The 16949-nt window shown below is 49.3% G+C and overlaps 1 protein-coding gene, 1 long non-coding RNA gene and 1 other non-coding gene across 3 annotated transcripts in view; 2 read left to right on the top strand and 1 right to left on the bottom strand.

Moving 5' to 3' along the window:
* LOC127041343 (zinc finger protein 551-like) overlaps positions 1-16949 on the top strand; it is an 804136-nt gene that overhangs the window by 462809 nt on the left and 324378 nt on the right. The gene's annotated exons all lie outside the window — the stretch shown is intronic.
* Positions 1-16949, bottom strand: part of LOC127041351 (uncharacterized) — a 133507-nt gene that overhangs the window by 62490 nt on the left and 54068 nt on the right. The window lies entirely within an intron of this gene.
* Positions 9059-9140, top strand: TRNAS-GCU (transfer RNA serine (anticodon GCU)). Its single transcript has one exon. It is a non-coding gene; the product is annotated as a tRNA-Ser (tRNA).

Genomic DNA, 16949 nt, shown 5'->3' with positions numbered 1-16949 from the left:
TCCATGTCAATAACCCCCTGCTCAGCCAATCAGAGTAGAGACTGAGCATGGGAGGCTGAGGGTTCTCACTAGAGAGCCCAAAGGATGGCCCAGGTCACAGGTGGGGATCCCTGCCCGAGCACTATTTCAGCCCCACATTTTTGGGTGGACCTCCCACAGTGGGAGCTGCAGAGTATGTCTACACTACGGGATTATTCTGATTTTACATAAACCGGTTTTGTAAACAGATTGTATAAAGTCGAGTGCATGTGGCCACACTAAGCACATTAATTCGGCGGTGTGTGCTTCCATGGGCCGAAGCTAGCGTCGATTTCTGGAGCGTTGCAGTGTGGGTAGCTATTCCGTAGCTATCCCATAGTTCCTGCAGTCTCCTCCGACCCTTGGAATTCTGGGTTGAGATCCAGTGCCTGATGGGGCAAAAATCATTGTTGCGGGTGGTTCTGGGTAAATGTCGTCACTCATTCCTTCCTCTGGGAAAGCAACGGCAAACAATCATTTCACGCCCTTTTTCCCTGGATTGCCCTGGCAGACACCATAGCATGGCAACCATGGAGCCTGTTTTGCATTTTGTCACTTGCACCATACGTGTACTAGATGCCACTGACAGAGGCGGTACTGCAGCGCTACACAGCAGCATTCATTTGCCTTTGCATGATAGCAGAGATGATTATCAGTTGTTCTGTACCGTTTGCTGTGCCATTGTAAATTGGCAATGAGATGATTGTTATCTGTTGTTCTGTGCTGTCTGCTGCTGTCATGGGTGCTCCTGGCTGACCTTTGCTGAAGTTGGCCAAGAACGCAAAGACAAAAATAGGAATGACTCCCCTGGTCATTCCCTTCTTTACATTGTATCTAAAAATAGAGTCAGTCCTGCCTAGAATATGGGGCAAGTGTACTAGAGAACCAGACAGCACAGCTGCTCCGTGTCAGATCCCACAGAAATGATGACTCATGCCGTTCTAAGGGGTGCTCCTACAACAACCTCACCTGTTGCTTCTCTCCTCCCTCAACCCTCCTGGGCTACCATGGCAGTGTCCCCCCATTTGTGTGATGAAGTAATAAGGAATGCAGGAATAAGAAACACTGACTTGTTAGAGATAAAATGAGGGGGAGGCAGCCTCCAACTGCTATTAGTCCAGGCACGACATTAAGCAGTGCGGGGGAGAGGAGCCCAGCATCCTGCTGCTATGGTAGTCCAGGCAGTACAGAATCTTTTCTTTACACATGAAAAGCAGCAGGCCCTTTAAATCGTCTCCCAAGCCCCCATGCCGGAGCCCTGGGGAGCAAATCACTGCCGTGGATGCTGCTGTCTCCAGCTTTGCGAACCCAGAGCAGGGGCGGCAGAAGCTTCCTTACAGTGGGGGGGGGGCACTGTTATCCGAACTGTGGCACCCTCATGACACCCCTTCCCTAAGGACCCCCACTCACAGCACCTCTCCCCTCAAGGCCACACCCACAGAACGCCTCTTCCCCAAGACTGTACTCTTTCCCCTCCCCTCCATCATTTGTCCTAACAGCCAATAAAGAGTGGTGGGGCCATGGCCATCTAACCCCCCTGTTCCAGCACCCCTGACACAGAGCTAAGCAGGCAGCAGTGTGTACGTGTATGTGTGTGTGTGTGACAGAGAGTGCTGTGCTGTGCTGAGCTGAGCCAGTGAGAGAAGAGGGGCTGATGTCGGGGCTGTCCCCTGCCTCAGGACTGGTTGCTTCCAGCAGCTGTCTGAACTTAGAGACAGTGTGCCGACACACTCACTCTTCCGCAACACACACACTGTCTCTCCTCACCCCCCACCCCCACTCTCTACCCCATCACTTGCACATTGCAGTTGAAAAGCAGCTGGCAATCTAGTAGGATGCCCATAGAACAATGGAATAGAGAAACCTGCATCATGTGATGCTGTACCAGCCCGTGAGTCATTGCAAACCCTTCCCAAAGCACCCTGCAGCCAGTTGCACAGTGGGATAGCTACCCCCAGTGCACTGCTCTCTGTGGTGATCCAAGAGATTCTAGCATGGATGTGCACTGGTGACACAGGGTGGACATGCAACAGCTGTTCAATTAAAACACTTTAACTAAAGCCATATCACCCATTAGTGTAAGTCTAGCTTGAGAGTGAGACAAGGCCCAGCTCTGTTAAAACTAAAGAACCACAACTTCCTCTGTAGTTTGACTGCAGATCAAGTGGTCCTTGGTTCAAATCCAAGTACCGTCTCACAAACCTGTTCCTTCAATAAAAATAATTCCATTTCCAGTATGTTCAGGAGCTCCACTAAATAGGGACCCCTGAAATGAATGGACACACTCAATGTTTTCCTCTGCAAATGCATAAAAATCTAGCAAACATGTCCCCCAACTGAAATCACTTCCAATCCTCTAAGTCTCTAGGTTTGTTTTCATCAATTAAACAAAGGCACATGAAGACGCATTTGCAGGTCCTTGGCCTCCATGGGCTACAGTGCGCAGAAAAACAAGAACCACATCCACTTGGGAGGAATGGGCTAGTCTGTATTACATTTGGTAAGTAATTTGCCATTGGGACCGAAAACTCTACTGGAGGTGGACAGGAGCCGTTACAAAAATAAAATAACCAAGATTTACCAAACTCCCTGTTACACATTCAATCCTCTGTTTGTGCACACGGCATCAATTGGGGCTTTAATAAATGGCAGCCTTCCTTTAACACAGATCATTGTTCCTTGTGACTTTCAGATGCATTTGAATGGCAGCTGTTTAGAGGTCATGTGCTGCTAGCTCATGAGCAGCAGCAGAGTCTCTGTACGTTTACCAACCGTAGAGCTGTGTGTGTCTGCATCCAAGTAACTGCAGAGTCAGTGTAGTACCAGACAGTTAATTGCACAGTTTCACTTTCCGGTCTTATTGATCATTTGGGTAGAAACAGCAATGGTTTGGTGGTTTTTGGTTTTTTTCCCCTTCATTTTCTCCTAAGGAATGTGTGATCTTGAGCATGTTAGTTTAAGTTCCCTGCGGGTCAGGAAAATTCCATCTCCTTGAAATAGGTGGGGAAGTGACCTGTTTGTGTAACCTAGAATAACAGAGCTTTTATAAAGCAGTTTTGCCTTTAATATACTGGGATAAAGACAGTAAATAGTAAATTCTACAGCCAGACACCAGGCCAGGATCAATTGATGGGGCCAGGATCAATTAATTACAGAAGAAACAAACTCTTGGGAAGTAGATGTAATTTGTCCCCAAACCTTTCTTTATTCTCATATGCTCTGAGGGATTCTCTTCCAGAGGGCAGAGTTAAGGTTATCTGGGCATGTACCCTCACTCTGTATTCCCTGTTTTTCCAGAATTTGAGTTTTACTGAACTCGATGTTCTGGAAGGTAAGAGATATTCACAGTCAAAGTTAACTCTGTGTTAATAAAGGTTTTGTTAGTGGCAAATAATGAGACTAATCCCTCACTGCGGTAATTCCACTGACTTCAGTGTGCTCTTCCTCATTTCTAATTCCAAAAAAATAAGCAAATTAAAACAACCTTGAGAACTAAAATGCTGTGAGAAAATGGAAATTTTAGTAGCTCAAATAATTCAGTTTCTTCTGTTTTGTGCGTGTGTAAATGGCACATGTTAATTTATAAGCACATCTTTCTTAACTTCTTCAAATATTCTGTAGTACATTAACTAGATCAAGTGGGTTGTTCAATGCAGTGAGGTTTTCTGCATTGAACATTGCCCAAAACATATTTTTCATGTTATGTAAATGAACACAACTCATTGAATACAAAATTGTGTATTTCATGCCATGAACTGAGTCGGTAGGTCAAATTAATAGGCTTGTTTTTAATCAGTCTCTCTCCATGAAAAAAGGAAGAAACCGTGAAAATACCCATGGAGAGAGGGTGTTTCTGAGAGCTGGGGTAGATATGGAGATATTTATGAAAGGAGGAGAGGCCAAAGTAGGGCCTTAGCTGGAACAAATGGGGAGGTTTTTTGTGCAGTTTCATTTCAGCCAGCCTCACATCCTGTAGTCCCTACTTCACCACCCCACCAACAAAGCCACCTGTGACTCCTGAGACAGCCCCACTGCAAAAACTGCAGAGCCCTCAGCACTCCCTCTCCTAGCTGGATCCCCTGGCAGCCAGAGCTCTCCGCAGAACTGCTGTGGTTGCTCTCCTGAGTGTCTGATCAAGGATGGCTACCGGCTTCTCCTGAGAATGCAGCTGAGAAATGACTCACCCTTCTCTAGATTCTCGCCTCTGGGCTTGAGAAGCACGATGGGCCCTGTATGATAAAGTCCATGCAACATTCCCCTCTCATCCCAGCCCTGGTTTGTCACTAATAGCCTGCTGTGTCTGGGTAGCAGCAAAGGATGTTTCCCAACATTCAGGAGACCCCAGCCTGGGACTAAAGTGAGCCCAGCCCAGACCCCATATCCTAAAGTGAATAAGGAAAAGTTATTTACTTGTTCCCATAATATAAGAACTAGGGAACACCAAATGAAAGTAATGAGCAGCAGGTTTAAAACAAATAAAAGGAGATTCTTCACACAGTGCACAGTCAACATGTCAAACTCCTTGGCTGAGAAGGTTGTGAAGGCTGGGACTATAACAGGATTTAAAAAAAAAAATCTAGATAAATTCATGGAGGTTAAGTCCATTGATGGCTATTATCCAGGATGGGTAAGGAATGGTGTCCCTAGCCTCTGTTTGTCATAGGGTGGAGATGGATGGTAGGAGAGAAATCACTTGATCATTACCTGTTAGGTTCAGTCCCTCTGGGGCACCTGTCATTGGCCACTGTTGGCAGACAGGATACTGGGCTGGATGGACCTTCGGTCTGACCCAGTATGACTGTTCTCATGTTCTTATGAAGGGAGGGAGAAAGCCTTGCAACACAGTTTCTGTAGTGTAGTGTTTATCACATTTGCCTAACATGCAAAAGGTGATTGGTTCAAAAACAGGAGGTTTTACTTTTTCTGCCTGTCCAGCAAAGTGCTCCTACTGCTGCCACTGTCCTGTCCTGCAGTAACCCCAACCCCTGCATGGCAGACGGTGGTGAAATGAGCTGAGCAAAAAGCCTTGGCATCAGCAGGGGAAAGCTAGAGGGTATAGGCCAGTCACCTTTTGAAGCCTTGTGACTTGGCCTCCTCTGCCCTTGGAGGTTGGCCTACGGAGGTCGGCTCTTCCTGCTGGCCTCCTTTGTGTGACATGCCAAAGGAGGGAGTGAGGCAGGAACGGGGCAAAAGAGGAAAGTCCAGCTGAGGAAGGCAGGGCAGAAGCTAAGCACCTCAGTGCTGCTAAGTGGGGTTAGTAGAGTGCCACCATTCGTTCTGCAAAGCCTGGGGAGGTGCGGTTGGCTGCTGGGAGGTAGAATCCTGTGCCTACCTCTTGGTTTCCCAGGGATGGCTACTTGCATCCCAGGAGAAGAAGGATGGTTCTGGGTGAAAGGAAGGCAAGCAAAGCTATGGGAGGAAATTTGGGTGCAGGGTGCTGACTCTGCACTGGGGAAGGGGATTGGGGTGTAGGAGGGGTGATGCTTACCTCGGGCAGTGCAGCTCCCAAAGTGATCGATACAGACAATCCTGCATCAGCAGCTCCTAGGTGGGCCATGCCAGGGTGTGTCCATGCACTGCTGCATGCAGGCGCTGCCCCCAGAGCTCCCATTGGTTGCAGTTTCTGGCCAATGGGAGCTGCAGAGTTGGTACTTGGGGCAGGGGCAATGAATGGAGACACTCCCCCCGCCCCAGGGGATGCCGGGACATGCCAACCACTTCTGGGAGTGGCACGGAGGGATGGAGGTAGAGTGGGCAGGGAGCCACCTTAGTGCTGTTGGCACATCTTTGCACACCCATGAGGGGAGGGGAGCAGAGGTCGCCCATGTGCTGCCTGGGGTAGGAGCAGTGCACAGAGCTGCCTCCCCTACTGGGTCTATTACAGGAGTGGATGGGTGGGGTCTTTTGGCCTGTAAGGTGCAGCAGGACGGACTAGATGATCACACTGGTCCCTTCTGACCTTAAAGGCTCCGAGTCTAAAAGTGAGAGGGAAGTAAAGGAAGTTTTTTTTAAAAAAAAAATCCAAACATTGTAATACAAAGATGACTCCAACAGCTCATTATACAGTCGCTCTCCTTTCTTCCTCCACTGTGTGTTGAATGATCTGTAGAACATTGATTGTCTCATTCCATTGATAAACTGATACAATGCAACTGAAATTAAATCAACTCCCAAGGGAGAAAACATTACATCACTGCATCGGCTGGGAACTGAACCCAGGTCAATTGCTTGGAAGACAGCTATGCTCACCACTATCCCACCAATGCACCTGGTGAAAGTGCCACTTATGCTTGCCCAATGAGGCTAAACAAGCATTGAGGAGATTTTCAGCCTGTTAAAATGTACTGGATTCTCATCACTAAAAAAAAACACCTGCATCTTCACTTGGGTTTGAACCATCAGCCTTTCAATTAGCCACTAAAGTTGTTAATCACAGGGTATGTCTACACTACGGGATTATTTCGATTTTAGAGAAACTGTTTTTTGGAAACAAATTGTATAAAGTCGAGTGCACGTGGACACACTAAATATATTAATTCGGCGGTGTGCGTCCATGTACAGAGGCTAGCGTCGATTTCCGGAGCGTTGCACTGTAGGTAGCTATCCCATAGCTATCCCATAGTTTCCGCAGTCTCTCCCACCCACTGGAATTCTGGGTTGATGTCCCAATGCCTGATGGGGCAAAAACAGTGTCGTGGGTGATTCTGGGTAAATGTCGTCACTCACTCCTCCCTCCATGAAAGCAACGGCAGACAATCATTTTGCTTCCTTTTCCCTGGATTGCCTGGGCAGACGCCATAGCACGGCAACCATGGAGCCTGTTCAGCTTTTTTTCACTGTCACCGTATGTCTACTGGATGGTGCTGACAGACGCGGTGCTGTAGCGCTACACAGCAGCATCCTCTTGCCTTTTGCAAGTTAGCAAAGATGGTTACCAGCCATAACATCCCGTCTGCTGCTTTGCAAGCTCTTTTTTGATTCTGGGACTGCATGGTCACCTGTGCTGATCGGCACTCCACGCTGAGCAAACAGGAAATAAAATTCAAAATTTAACCGGGCTTTTCCTGTCTACTTGGCCAATGCATCCGAGTTCAGATTGCTGTTCAAAGTGGTCATAATGGTGCACTGTGGGATGGCGCCTGGAGGCCAATACCATTGAATTGTGGCCACACTAACCCTAATCCGAAATAGCAATACCGATTTCAGCGCTACTCCCCTCATCGGGGAGGAGTACAGATACCGGTATTTAGAACTCTTTATATCGATATAAGGGCTTCATTGTGTGGACGGGTGCATGGTTAATGCTATTTAAAGCTGCTAAATTTGATATAAACTCATAGTGTTGACCGGGCCAGAGAAAGCAGCAGGTTTCCCCTATTGTTTCCCGCTCATGTGCCACCAGCCACTGCCCCTCTGCTGCACCCTCTTCACCCCTAACCCCTGCACCCCCTCCTGCACCCACGTGGGGACAGTGACCCGTTTGCATGGAGCAGCTGGCATTGCTACCAGCTCCTCCCTGGAATGCTGCTCCTCTGGGCACCCCTAGGAGCTGCAGAGGTGGGGTGGGGGGGCAAGAAGCGACATCATCTGAGTTCCCTGCATCCAGGTCACTTTCCTCAGCCAGGCTGCATAAGGGGAGGGCAGAGAGCAGCAGCTTCTGATGCTCCCTTCACAGCACAGCCCAGGTGGGGAAAGTGACCAGGACGCATGGAGCACATAGTGTTGCACCTCGCTCCCCTCAACCCTCTATGGGGCCATGGAGGAGCATTGGGGCAGGGGAGAGCAGTGAGCACCTTCACACTGCCACACAGTGCCCTTTGACCCCCTGGAGCCCTGGGTGGCTGCTGGGGGGCCCCATCCCTAAGGCCGACCAAGCTCCCCAGCAAGAACAGCAGAGAACACAAGGAGACTGGCCACACACTGAGCAGTGGTAGCCTGGGCAGCACATAATGTAGGCTTGGGTGGGCTCAGCCTCCCCAAACCTTGCATCGACAAGGAGACAGTGGAGCCCATGACGAGGGGCCCTGGAGAAATTAGGTCCCCCTGGAAAAGTCTCCCCCATGTCAGCCCCAGGGCTGGAGGAGCTCTCACTCCGTGCTACGGCCCGGGGGCTGCAGCAGGGGCACAGAGCTTCTCTGGTCTTGGGGACACAGCGGGGCAGGGGTAAAGGAGTGACAGGGTGGGGCTAGTGGGGGAAGTGGTGGAACAGAGGTGACATAGTGGATGGGGCCGTGGGTGGAAGGTGTGGCAGGGGGCAGAGCCACAGACAGAAGTGAGGGGGCTTAGTTCCAGTGCTGGGGCCCCTGCACTTGTTCTCCCTTTCCCTGGGCTCTGGCAGCACTAGCCCGTGCTTAACATGTAGGGTTCAGTGGTCCCCAAAATGTGGGGCATGACTCCTAGGGGAACAAAGAGGAAGATTCATAGGGGCACCTCAGGGGCTAAGCCAGCCCCCATGGAGGGAGCACCAGTCAGCCCGACTCTGTCCTCAGCCTGGGCCCCTGATTGCCAGCTTGGCCTCAACCCCCTTACCCCTGTCTGCACCCCTTTCTTCTGCAAGCAACACCCCACTCCCAGCCCCAGTTTTCAACTGTGGCTCCGAGGGCCCACAGCCATGGATAAGAGGGCACAGTGTGAAATGTTTGGGGACCACTGCTTTAGGGTGACATTCTGAATCACTTCTATGCAGTCCAATAAAAGCTATTCCTCACCCATCAGCACCGACTAAGTATGTTCTGCTGCCCTTCACTCATGCAGGAAGGATAATAACATTTCGTACCACTCAGTGCTAAAGTGATTTGTAACCCGCCACCAGCTAAAACTGGTCATTTTGGGAAAGCAGCCCCATGATGCTGCATACCTAGGCAGAGTAGGTGTGTCTATGCAAACATGGTCTGTTCCTGAAGCCTTTCCCACAGCTGGTCACTAGGTGTGAGGGGGGAGTTCATTAAGCCCCTGCTTCCACTTAGTATTTAAAAACACCTTAGTGTCCCTGTCTCTGCTGGCCTTAGATTTCTCCTCCTGTCCATTCCCTGATATCTCAGATGAGGTGGCCGAGTGGTTAAGGTGATGGACTGCTAATCCATTGTGCTCTGCACACATGGGTTCAAATCCCATCCTCATCGGATGCATTTAGTCTTCACTCCTCCTGTCTAAACAACCATCTCCCCCTTTGGTACAATGACAGAGCAAACAATGTTGCTGCCTGCAAACAAAACCCTGCTCAGAAACCCCTTTGCTTTCAATAAAATGTCTAAATCTCAGATTTCTAAAAAAAAAAATTCTCTAGTCCTGTATGTCTTAGTTTTCATCTCAAAAGGTAACAGCCTCATAATCTCCCCCAAACACCCTGAGACCTTCCCAAATTATTAAAATACCACAGTTCTCAGCAAGGCCATGACAGTGACCCACAGCTAGAGTGTCTAGGCTAAGCTGTTCTGAAGGAGGCAACTCAAACATTTTCTCCCTGCTTCCCTTGGCAAGGTCTGATTGGGAAAACAAAATTCCCCAAACTGGAAATTTTCAGCTGAAAAACCAGTACTAGCTATTTGTGGACTTTGGTTTGAATGTATTATTATTATTATCTTCTGATTCATGAATCAGTTTTGTCATCCAGGTGTGTTTCCAGCTGTTGATTTGTGGGGGAGAGATGCCAAGTCATGATGTCTCTTCCCCTCTTTCATAGTTTCTTCCAACTTTCTAGAAAGCTCCTTTGCTATGATGTGTGTCAAGCAATGTCCATTGTTGCTGTGTTATCTCGGCGAAGTCTGCATTGTACAGGGTTCCTGGGATAGTCTTTGGGACTGTAGCCACCTTTAATGGGCCAGCAGTGAGTCTGGCTCCTCCATTTTTGCACCTGAAAGGCTGGTGGGGGGCATTTCCCAACCTCATAACATATTTCTGTAATGCACAAAGAGCAAACTTCATAACTTCCTAAACCAATGTGAGCACATAGAATGCAAGAAGACATTAATGTTCAACAGATGAACACTTCAAGATTTTTAAAAAGATACCTCACCAGGCAGACTTTGTTCAAAACGTATCATCACTATATGAGAGTGGTGAATATGGGGCTTGCAGGGTGCTGCTTTAAGCACAGCGTGCCACACCTGGGCTTCCATTGCAATGGGAACGTACCCTTAGAATCCATCTCTCCCGAGATAAAGATGGCAGGATGGCTGGCCTGAGTCATCTGACTTGGGCTCATTATGCTAAGGCTGAGAGGCTAAAAACTGTGGTGCAGATATTTGTGTTCACACTGAAGCCTGGGTTCAGAAACCCTCACCCCTCGTGGGGGTCTCAGAGGTTGGGTTCAAGTCCATATGTCTGCACTGTAATTTTATAGTCTTGCAGTCCAAGTCCCATAACCCTGAGTCAGCTGACCTGGGCTTTGAGACAGGTGACCTGGGTGTTTTAATCACAGTGTAGACATAACACTAGGATAGGTCTAGGAGCCCAGAAGGTTGGGAGGGAGTTTAGCAAGTGGAAATGGTAAAACCGCAGGGAAGTATTACCCTGGACTCATGGCAGTTCTCCATTGGTCTGTCTGCTTTTCAGGCAGGGATAATAACTGCCAGTGGGGCCCTGTTGAGTGGCTTTTGGGGCACCTGCTCTTGGCTGTTGTCAGAAGGACCTTTGGTCTAGCCCAGTGTGGGTTTTCTTATGGTTTAAATTACACACACAGGCACTGATAACAGAGTTACTGAACGTTTGGGAGTTAGGAGCTGGTAGGTCAGTGGTCCAGTCCCCTCATGGATGACCCCCTCCCTCTGGGACAGGGGCAGGTCTGAGCTCTCACACCAAATGCTCATTGTGGCTGCCAGATCTGTGGCCAGCTCATTTAGTTTATGCCAAGGGTTGAGTCCTGCTTTGTGCCCAGTGCCTGAGAATGAAAATCCTAAACCACCCTATGAAATAATGAATGCAGCAGGATGTGCTATTGTCCCTGCCCCAAAGCAGGCAGACCAATGGAGAAATGCCATTGAGGCCAGGGTAATACTTCATTGCGGTTTTACCTTTTTTGCTTGCTAAACTCCCTCCCAGCTTTGAGGGGGTCCAGAGCCCAGTATTGAGCCTGAGCTGAGACATCGACACTGCAAATTTACCACCCCATGGCCAAAGCCTCGGGAGCCTGAGCTGGCATGGGGCAGCTCTGGGTGTTTCATTGCAGCGTGGACATAGCGTAGTATTATGTCTGCACTGTCATAAACACACCCAAGTCACTATTCTCAAACCCTGGGTCAGTTGATTCAGGCTTGCGGAGCTTGTGCTGCAGGGTTATAAAATTACAGTGTAGACACTTGGGCTTGAGCCCAGCCTCTGAGACCCCACAAGGGGTGAGGGTCTCCGAAGCTGGGCTCCAGTCTGAGCCTAAATGTCTACACTGCAGTTTTTGGCCTCACAACCTGAGCCCCAGGAGTCCAAGTCAGATGATCCAGGCCAGCCAGGCCACACTGCTTTTATTATGTTATAGATGCCCTCTCAGGGTATGTCTACATTGCAATGTAAGCCCAGGGTTAGCAAAAGTCATGTCAGCAGCCCCAACGCATAAACATAAACCAAGAGGAAAAGACTCACCCCCCAAATAAGCTGGGCAGTGTCCTTCTCCCTACGGTTCATAAGTCCAGCAACCACAAGTCCTTTAACATGAGCCATCGCCTCTCTGCACCCCACTCACAGCTGTTGTCCTTAGTCAGTGCAAGCCCAGAGGTGCCTCTGTAGAGTTCACCTGCCATCCTGGATGGAAAAGGGGGAAAATAAGAAGGCACTATTCTCACTAACTTGTCTGCGGACTCACTCATCCCTCCACAGCCACCCTGTCCTAACACTGATCTAACCCCTAAATTTTAGTATTAGGACCCATGCGCCAGCCAATTTGGCTTTCAAACCCCTGTCCCCTGCCTAGCAAGTGCTATTGAACTGAGCGTGAGTCCCTCAGTCGGGGTCTGCCGAGCACAGTTGTGCTGCCCTCAATTTACACAAGGATAACAACGCTTTATTTCTCCTGCCCCAATAACAAGGAGACTGGGAATCCAACACCAGGCAAAAGTGATCATGTCAGCAAGCAACCCAGCATATTTCCAATATACTGTAAAATCCACATGCAGACTCATACACGAAACCTTGCAAGAAAATCTTCCTGAGGGAGTCTGAAGCACTTGCTGCTGGAGGGAAGGAGGGAGCTGTCGGTTGGGATTGAGAGGCACTGGGAATAGGAGGGGGCTGTGGGTTGGGATTGAGGAGCAGCGTGAGGAGGAGGCGCCTGTGGGTTGGGATTGAGGGGGCTGTGAGTAGGGACAGAGGAGAAGGGTGAAGAGGAGTAGGCTCTGGTTCGGAGTGAGAAGCAGTGTGCATAGAAGGGACTGAAGTTTGGGACTGAGGGGCACTGGGAAAAGAGGGGATATGGGTTTAGGCTGAAGAGCATCGTCATTTGGGGATCCAGCAGGAAAGGGGAAAGCAGCAGGTGATTCTAATTCCTAGGGATATTCTATGTGTTTGTATGTGTGTGTGTGTGTGTGCAGGGAAGGAACATGCTATATGCCCAGAGGCCTTTATTCCTCCAGGCTGCAAGGACAGAGGGGCTGTCAGGAAGTTGCCCCGTCAAACACACACAGAAAAAGGCCCTTCTGAGGAAAGGGAAAATCCTGATGAGAGAAAGTTATGTCAAAGAGGACTCCAGAAAGACAGTTTAAGATCTTGGAGAGTAGTTTATCACCTGACCAGGGACTTGAACCCTGGACCATCCAATTAAAAGTCTGATACTCTGCCAACTGAGTTTGCCAGACTCACAAAGTAAAAAAGCAACTTGGTGTGGAGGAGAACTAGTCAAGAAAACAAGAGCAGGAAACAGTAGGGAAAACCTGCTGCTCTCTCTGGCCTGGTCAACACTACAAGTTTATATCTAATTTAGCAGCATAAAATCGCATTAACCCTGCACCCGTCCACACAACGAAGCCCTTTATATTGATATAAAGGGCTCTTAATACCGATATCTGTACCAACGAGGGGAGTAGTGCTGAAATCGGTATTTGCCATGTCGGATTAGGGTTAGTGTGGCCGCAATTCTGCGGCTTTGGCCCCCTTTGAGCTCTGCTTGCAGAGGCAATAAAGTCAGTGTTGTTTCAGATTCCTGCATTCTTTATTACTTCATCACATAAACAGGGGGATCACTGCCACAGTAGCCCAGGAAGGGTGGGGGACGAGGAAAGCAATGGGTGGGGTTATTGCAGGGGAACCCCCTGGAATGGCATGCAGCTCATCATTTCTGCGGGATGCCTGGGGTTCTCACCCAGAGTGGCTGTTTGACTCTCTTGTTCTTTAGTAGGCTTGCCTGATAGTCTAGACAGGACTGACTCTCCCTTTAGACAAAACTCAAAGAAGGGAATGACCCGGGGAGTCATTCCCATTTTTGTCCATGCGCCCCTGGCCAGCCTCACCGAGGCCGGCCAGGAGCATCCATGACAGCAGCAGACGGTACAGTATAACTGGTAACTGTCATTGTCAACTTGCAAAGCAGCAGACGGGACGGTATGGCTGGTAACCATCTGTCATGGTATAATCCCCACTCTGAACCTTGGCGTCCAAAAGATGGGGTACCAGCATGAATTCCTCTAAGCTTAATTACCAGCTTAGAACCTGTAGCGCTGCCACCAACCAGGAATTCCAGTGCCTGGTACACTCTGGTCCCCACAAAACCTTGCCCGGGGACCCCCAAGACCCAGACCCTCTGGATCTTAACACAAGGAAAGTAAACCCTTTCCCTCACCATTGCCTCTCCCAGGCTTCCCCTCCCTGGGTTACCCTGGAAGATCACTGTGATTCAAACTCCTTGAATCACAAAACAGAGAGGACAATTCACCTTCCTCCCTCCTTCTCTCTCCCCCTCCCAGACTCTCCCTGACAGAAAGTAATCCTGGCACAGAGAGAAATCAGTCTCTCTCTCCCTTTTCCCTCCTTTCTCCCCACCAATTCCATGGTGAATCCAGACCCAGTCCCCTGGGGTCTCACACCAGAATAAAAAACAATCAGGTTCTTAAACAAGAAAAGCTTTTAATTAAAGAAAGAAAAAAACAGTAAAAATTATCTTTGTACATTTAAAAAAATGAAATAGGTGCAGGGTCTTTCAGCTATAGACACTGGGAACACCCTCCCAGCCTAAGTATACAAGTACAAATTAAAACCTTTTCAGCAAAATACCATTTGAACTCCTTCCAGCCAAATACACATTTGCAAATAAAGAAAACAAACATAAACCTAACTCGCTTTATCTATCTAGTACTCACTACTTGGAATCTATAAGAACCGGTATCAGGGAGATTGGAGAGAAACCTGGTTGCACATCTAGTCCCTCTGAGCCCCCAGAGTGAACAACAACCAAAACTAACAGCACAGCCCAAAAATTTCCCTCCCTCAAGATTTGAAAGTATCCTGTCCTCTGATTGGTCCTCTGGTCAGGTGACAGCCAGGCTCACTGTTCTTGTTAACCCTTTCCAGGCAAAGAGATATGAAGCACTTCTGTGCTATTAACTCTTACTTATCTGTTTATGACACCATCTTTGCTAACTTGAAAAGGCAAGGGGATGCTGCTGTGTAGTGCTGCAGTACCGCGTCTGTCAGCACCATCCAGTAGTCATACGGTGACAGTGAAAAAAGGCTGAACGGGCTCCATGGTTGTCGTGCTATGGCGTCTGCCCAGGCAATACAGGGAAAAGGGCGCGAAATGATGGTCTGCCATTGCTTTCACGGAGGAAGGACTGAGTGACGACATGTACCCAGAATCACCCACGACACTGTTTTTGCCCCATCAGGCATTGGGACCTCAACCCAGATTTCCAATGGGTGGGAGAGACTGCAGAAACTATGGGATAGCTATGGGATAGCTACCCACAATGCAACGCTCCGGAAATTGACACTAGCCTCGGTATATGGAAGCACATCGCCGAACTAATGTGCTTAGTGGGGCCGCGTGCACTCGACTTTATACAATCTGTTTCCAAAAACTGGTTTCTGTAAAATCAGAATAATCCCCTAGTGTAGACATACCTTGTGATTAACATCTTTTGTGGCTAATTGAAAGGCTGATGGTTCAAACCCAAGTGAAGATGGAGGTGGTTTTTTTTAGTGATGAGAATCCAGTTCATTTTAATGGGCAGAAAATCTCCTCAATGCTTGTCTAGCCTCATTGGGCAACCATAAGTGATACTGCCACCAGATGCATTGGTGATATAGTGGTGAGCATAGTTGCCTTCCAAATAGTTGACTGGGGTTTGATTCCCAGCCAGTGCAGTGATGTGGTGTTTTCTCTGCTGGGAATTAGTTTAATTTCAGTCATATTGTATCAGTTTAGCAATGGAATGAGAGAATCAATGTTCTGCAGGTCATTCAACACACAATGGAGGAAGAAAGGGGTGGGACTATACAATGAGCAGGTGGAGTTATCCTGGTATTACAATGTTTGGTTTATTTTTTTAAAAAAACTTCCTTTACTTCCCTCTCCCTTTTAGACTCAGAGCCTTTAAGGTCAGAAAGGACCAATGTGATCATCTAGTCCGACCTGCTGCACCTTACAGGCCTAAAGACCCCCTCACCCTCCTGTAATAGACCCAGCAGGGGAGGCAGCTCTGTGCACTGCCCCTACCCCAGGCAGCACATGGACGACCTCTGCCCCCTCCCCTAATGGGTGTGCAGACATGTGCCAACAGCACTAAGGTGGCTCCCTGCCCACTCTGCCTCCGTCCCTCTGTGTCACTCCCAGAAATGGCCGGCATGTCCCAGCATCCTCTGGGTTGGGGGGAGTGTCTCCATTCACTACCCCTGCCCCGAGTACCAACTCCACAGCTCCCATTGGCCAGGAACTGCAGCCAATGGGAGCTCTGGGGGCAGCGCTTGCAGGCAGCGGCACACAGAGACCCCCTGGCACGGCCCACCTAGGACCTGCTCCCCAGGGTTGTGTGTACCAGTCACTTTGGGAGCTGCAGTGCCCAGGGTAAGCGCGACCCCTCCTGCACCCCAGCCCGCTACCCCAGCACAGAGCCTGCACCCCACACCCAAATTTCCTCCCAGAGCTTTGCTTGTTTTCCTTTCACCCAGAACCATCCTTCTCCTGGGATGCAAGTAGCCATCCCTGGGAAGCCAAGAGGTAGGCACAGGATTCTACCTCCCAGCAGCCAACCGCACCTCCCCAGGCTTTTCAGGCTTTGCAGAACAAATGGGCTTAGCTTCTGCCCTGCCTTCCTCAGCTAGACTTTCCTCTTTTGCCCCATTCCTGCCTCACTCCCTCCTTTGGCAAGTCACACAAAGGAAGCCAGCAGGAAGAGCCGGCCGCCATAGGCCAACCTCCAAGGGCAGAGGAGACCAAGCCACAAGTCTTCAAAAGGTGACTGGCCAAGATCCTCTAGCTTTCACCTGCTGATGCTAAGGCTTTTTCCCAGCTCATTTCACCACCCTCTGTCCTGCAAGGGTTGAGCTTATTGCAGCTGTTACCCAAAATTGGGCCAGCTAGTAAGCGTAGGGAGGACGAATGACCCACCAGAGTTTGGCAGAAAGCAGCGGTTTTATTATACTGACAGCTAAGTTCAAAAGAAGAAGCGGGGGTGTCACACTCACACTTGCATACTCATGCTCCCAGGACAGGCACAGCACTGGAGATGTCAGGATTCTGCAAGGTAAGTGTCCCACAATGCAGCTATGGACGGTGCGATGTAGGTAAGTCTTCCTGAGGCACAATGAAATACAACGCAGAGAACCACTGGCCATGCGGTCCGGGCAAAGGGCATTCACTGGAGATAAAAGCTTGTGAGTGACTCCTGAGCACGTGGCCCCTTCTCCTTTTAAGGACCTGCACCTAATGGCCTGCGACTAGAGATGACTTGGCTGCATCTGGTTGATCACGCTCCCCATCCACTTTGGGCATGGCCATGCTCTGGGTGTGTGAG

The sequence above is a fragment of the Gopherus flavomarginatus genome (assembly GCF_025201925.1).
Source record: "Gopherus flavomarginatus isolate rGopFla2 chromosome 13 unlocalized genomic scaffold, rGopFla2.mat.asm SUPER_13_unloc_2, whole genome shotgun sequence".
NCBI lineage: Eukaryota > Metazoa > Chordata > Testudines > Testudinidae > Gopherus > Gopherus flavomarginatus.
Note: the sequence above shows the minus strand (reverse complement) of the source record. Positions and strands in the feature narration are given on the sequence as shown.